The following is a 6,097-nucleotide window of genomic DNA, read 5'->3' on the forward strand; positions in this document are numbered from 1 at the left end:
TAGCACGCGTGTCACGCTTCTTTTGCAATACTTCCCTTTGGGACTTCTCACAAGAAAGGAAAAAAGAAACTATTAACCCGTTTTTAAATCCCCGACGCGGTACTTATGGAAAATTCCAAGAAGAAAAATGCGATCCATAACGGGAGCGAAAAACAAGAAAGAACTAGGCAAGGTTCACTCCTGCAGTATGAACCTTTTTATTGAAGGTTATGGCTCAAGCACCATAACCGAAAGTCTTTGTTGGCTATTAAGAAAATTCAAGGGCTTTAAAAAACTACATGTTGAACCTGCAACTGAATACCCCTGCACTACTTGCTGCATCCATAGAGAGGCCCAACAGAGATGAGGCAACGGGTTCTTTCGTTAGCAGATAAAATCTTTCCAGCCTAGTCAACTAAAAAATGCCCTGCAATGTTTTGATTCTTTGTAGTTTAGGCTAAGCTAGGTCACTACTGCAATTAGTGACTTAGATGACCATGCACTGTATGGTCCACTTAAACTGTGACCAGTTTTCTTTATTATTATTGCCTTATCAATTAAAATATGCAAGATGGATGGAAACAATCCATTTGTGAATTCTAATTTAAAAATGAGTATTTCCAATTATAACCTAAAGATATACAGCAATGAACAATAAAATATCATTTTATTATTAAGATATAGATTTTCCCTGTTAACAATCACACCTGTTGGAAAAAAAAGGGCGACATGTTATTAGTCAAACACTAATCCACCATTATTATTCAGAAGCTGTGAGCAAATAGAGAGAAGAATTATGTATTTCCCACACACCATTGGACTTTAAAAGACCATGTAGTCTTACAGGTTTTTTAGTTCCAACAATTATTGTTGACATTTCCATGCTGCATATTTGAGTTAGGGGCATTTTGTTTGCTGGGTAGCAACCATTTTAATGGCAAAAAAGTTGCTCTAGCCCAGTCTTCCAGTGGTGAGTGTGAAAATTGCATCATGTTTTATATAAAGTAGGGTTATTTGCAATATATCATATATTTATTCATCTGCAAAATGGAATCCTCTGAACTCCATCTCATCTTCCAACCTTTCAGGCTCCTGGAAATGAGGTCGTATGCACTTAACTGCACAGGAATCAAGGACAGTAATGTAACTCCTATGTCCCTTCCAAGGCCTGAAGGCAATGTGCCTGCTTTTTTTATGATCTGATTCTTCATATTCCAAGGCACCATACTGCTGCTTGTATTGCCATGCAGCTCGTAACACCCAGTAATTCAGGAAAACTGCCTGGAATCCTGGGTGTTCCACTAGGCACTTTGGAGGCTCCTCCATATTTTCAACTTCAACTGCCTCCAAATATTTACATTTTACAAACAGCCACCTCTTGGAAGCAGATATTTTCCTCCTGCCATCACATTGTCTGGCAGTAGCCATAAAAGCACCTTGCAAACATTCAATAGTAGTTATTTTCTTTAGTCATAAATACTGAACGTCGGTTAATGAAGGGCAACAAAACAAGTGTTGAATATTGACCTTTTCATTCTGCACCCAGAAAATTATTAAACTGCTGTGAGTCAAGACATATTATTTCAATTTTGAGCTTATTCACTCTTTAACGTTTATGGCTTCATCATACTATCTCCAGCCCATAACCACAAAATAGTTTCAAATATGTACACGTTTTCAATATTGGGCGTATTAGGTATAGAAATTCCTGCAGTTACATGTATATCCCATGAAATACAATATTATTGTAGTTAACACAACCATTGTTATGCTCCAGACAAAAACATAAGTGAATATGACATGTCCCAGCCTCAAAAATCATATACTGGGGAGCAGACACGTTTTATGCAGGCAGCTAGTTCACATGTGTATGGAGGTGTATCTCATCCCAACTTTAAATTCTCTTCGTAATAACATCAGGATACATAGAAGCTAGAATAATAACTTCTGAACCAAATTCATTGACAGAGCAAGACAAAGTAAAAGTAAGTGAACGACTTGTAGGAAAACAACTGTACAGCGCCTTTCAATTATTATGTATAACAATCTGTATAACAACAAAAGAGACAAATTCTAAAGTGCAAGCACTCCACGAGTCGAGCATGAACGGCTGTCAAGAGGCAAAGATATGGAAATTTCATTTGCGTTGCGGTCAACGGATTACGAGAGCGTAGTCATTGCTTCCGATATGAATTACTGCTTTTTGTAAAACCAGGATTAAAGCAGAAATTAAAAAAAAAAACTACACTGAGACAACTTGCCCAGATTATTTTTGCCTCGTCGTGAGAGACCTCTGCTAGCAGGGAATCGTTACAAGGGGAAGGTACGCTTTCGACTACTATTGTGAAATACATAATACATGTGAAATTATAAACGCTCAGTATACAAAAACAAATGCGTGTTTAATTAGTGCTTTTCCTTTTACAATTTGAAGCATTCATAGCATTGATGAAATCAAGCGATATGCGGTTCGCACTGTACACAAGAATTGTTCAAAACCATCTAGGCACTCACCATTCTTCACTATCGAGATCGCAGCGGGCGAGTGGCAGGCTCGATGTTTTCTGGCGACGCACAAACTTCACCAGCTTCGGACGATCTTCCGGCCGGTCAAAACGCCGGGGTTGAATTCCCGTGAAGGGCTGCCCTATACTTCGCATTCTAAAAGTTCTTGTACATCCGAATAATCGGACAAAGAGGTAGCGCTATCACTTGAAGAACTACAGTCAGCCATATTCGAGATCATCTGTTGTTCCACACCTGTGACGTCACGTCACGTGATAGGCAAAATCGAAGCGTTAATGGCGGAAGTTCGAGTAAGCGGCAAATTTAACACTTTGAATCTCGATTTCTGAGCCAAATGGATCGCTGACGATATATTTCTTGATGGTATTACAATGAGAAAAACATTTGCAAGGTTTTTCCGAAAAATGTTGTCCTACGCGAGAGTTGCCCTTTAAGATTTCAGGCAACCCGGTTTTCAAAACTCCAGGTAGATATATTTTCACTATTACAAGAGGTTACTACAAAAAAAAATACACCAGCTCCAAGGCGCTAAATTTAACGAAAGGCAGTCTAAAACCAATGCCAGCGACAATCTTTTACCGATTTTATCAATATGTACATTCGGTGACAAATTTTCGTCCACATAAACATGGTTACAAAACTCCATACAAACCCTTCTAAATTTTTTTTCGGTCGACCCAAAGATAAATTAGAAGGGTTTGTATGAAGTTCTCTGAGTATAACTGGGCTACGATCTCAGAGACAATTTGCCCCGAAATGCTCATTTTTGGCAAGTAGGCCTCTTGGACATTGTTCTTTCAGAATATCCTGACAAGTCCCATAATTTCAGAAATTTCATTTCTATGACGTCATCACTTTAGTACTCTATTAATCCTAAGGATAAGTCAATTAGTCCTGTGAGTCAGGACCCTTACGTGAGCAAGTCTGAAATGAAACAAATTATTAGAGACAAGTTTCGAGAGTTAATGTAGCCTGTGTGGCAGGTGTTCGAAAGGGAAGGGGAAGGGAATTAAGGCGCGAGACGACGCGCGAGGGAGGAGGGTTCCTTTCCTTTCTCCCTCGCGCGCCCAAATTCCCCGTTCCCCTTCCCCTTTTAACGCCTGGAACGCAGGTTGGAGTTAATGGGAAGTGCTAGTTCTAGACCCAGTAGTTATAATCAGAGCTCTAACCAGTCTTTTCAGTCAAGGGGTTTCCGGTGCCGTTTTGGCGATGCCGTTTGCTATAATTGTGGTCGAAAAAGGCATACTTATTATTTTTGCCGCTCAAAACCTGATCCTAGAAATTCTCGTCGTGGAGGCGGTAGACAAAGCTTTCATCAGAATAGAGGTCAAGATGCTTCTAATTAGCAACCTAAGCAGCAGGGAAACTGAAGAGCGCCCCTGTCTCGTTACAAAATGAATCCGTGATGGGGGCTTCGAAAGTTGTGGAGCAGAATCAAAGTTTATCGCCAGGATCGTGCTTATTTGTAAATATAAGTATGAGATAACGATTAAAGTACTTCTGCAGCTAATGGGACACAAAAAGGCGACAAAACTAACTTCATTTTATGTACAGAAAAAATGCTCAAAATTACAAAGTAGCTTTACCTTTAATCAAAGGACTTGTGTGGTGGGGGGGGATTTGCGTACCCTGGAAAAGCCTGGCTTTGCTACTACAAGGGACTTATCATGCATTCCCGCGACTGTCATATAGCCGTGATGTATAATACTGACTGTTTATTAACACTCATTGCAGCAATATACAGAATGGCTGAATTACAGAGCTATTTACAAAACATATAATACTAAAATATAATACAATAAATCCAATAAATACTAGAAAATATAATTGTACAAGCCACTAGGTATACTTATGCGTGACAAACTCTTGCGTGCGCTTGGTCCTACAGGTAGGACGCGTGGAGCGGCTAATGCCAGATCTAAGATTATAATTATGCACAACCTCCTCCTGTTTGGGGAGCATAAAATGCAAGGGGTGATTCTCATTCCGGAGTCTATCAATATAAACCTGGCATAGATGGACGCGTCTGTTACTTAGAGTTGTTAAATTAAGGGCATTTAATGCCTCGTTGTAATTCATTAAAGGAAAAATGATGCGCATAGCCCTTTACTGAATGCTCTCAATCTTATAAGATAGAAAATCTGGTACATTTTGCCAGCTATATACAAAATGGCTGAATTACAGAGCTATTTACAAAACATATAATACTAAAATATAATACAATAAATCCAATAAATACTAGAAAATATAATTGTACAAGCCACTTGACAAACTCTTGCGTGCGCTTGGTCCTACAGGTAGGACGCGTGGAGCGGCTAATGCCAGATCTAAGATTATAATTATGCACAACCTCCTCCTGCGCGTCTGTTACTTAGAGTTGTTAAATTAAGGTCATTTAATGCCTCGTTGTTATTAATTAAAGGAAAAATGATGCGCATAGCCCTTTTCTGAATGCTCTCAATCTTATAAGATAGAAAATCTGGTACATTTTGCCAGACAGGGGCAGCATATTCTAGAACAGGACGAACAATGGTTGTAATGTCGTTTGATATGACTTTCCTATTGATCACCAAATCAGGTTCGTATACGTTTTCATATTCATCCTTACTTTCTTCAAATACAATTAACAGAAAGTTACGAACCGATATTAAAATCCAATGTTTTCAGGTTGCGAAAAATCGATATCTCCATAAGTTTAATCTGAACATTTACCATGTACATAAGTATTTCTGGCTATTTAAATCAGACTAAAAGGTTTCCGTTATAATTTTTATCATGTCTTAGTACTGCGTACACAAGAGAATTACGAGGAAAGTACTTCCTGGTGAAATCATTTATTAAACATTCAAAAAGATTTGAAAAATGTCGGGTTTGCCGATATTAATATCTAAGTTTTTCCTTCGTGTGTTCCCAAGTTTAAGCCTATTGCTAATTATTACTTTAAAGTGTGAATATTAAACGAAGGCCAAATTAACAGACGTGTTATCTTTTCTTACTGGAAAACTAGTATATAAACTGCTACAGGCTGGTTGTAACCCTTTTAGTTTTTCTTTCGTGTCTTCCCCAGTTTTAAGCTCCCTGAGCCTATTTCTAGCCCCTCAGTCTTTTAACAATCATTTACCCCAAAGGGCATTCGTTCTCATTTTTTATTAGAAGACTAATAGATAAGCTCCTTCAGCATTTCATATGGTCCCGAAGAGCGAAGAAAAGCGAGCACAAACTTCTTTGTTTTTATTCTTTTTTTTCGTGCTAGTCGCGAGCCACTGACGGCTTGGAACAGGATAATTGATGAGGCGATTGTAAACATCCTTTTAACAGAACAATAATAAACTTCTGAAAACTGACTAAGAAACTATATTTCATAAAACTGATCGTTTAAAATTTTTCCAAATCATCAGTAATGGTTGTGAGGGGTATCTAAACTAACTATCTGACTGGTATGTTGGTGTCATGAAACCCTTTATGAAAGTGTAATTTGCCGGACTTTCTGCTTTTAGAAACTTTTTCTTATGCCAGAATCCTTAATTCCTGCTTAAGCTGAGTTCAATGTCTTTTTATTTAATTGGGAAAACTTACTTGTAGATCCTGCCTT

The sequence above is a fragment of the Porites lutea genome, chromosome 5, assembly GCF_958299795.1.
Source record: "Porites lutea chromosome 5, jaPorLute2.1, whole genome shotgun sequence".
NCBI lineage: Eukaryota > Metazoa > Cnidaria > Anthozoa > Scleractinia > Poritidae > Porites > Porites lutea.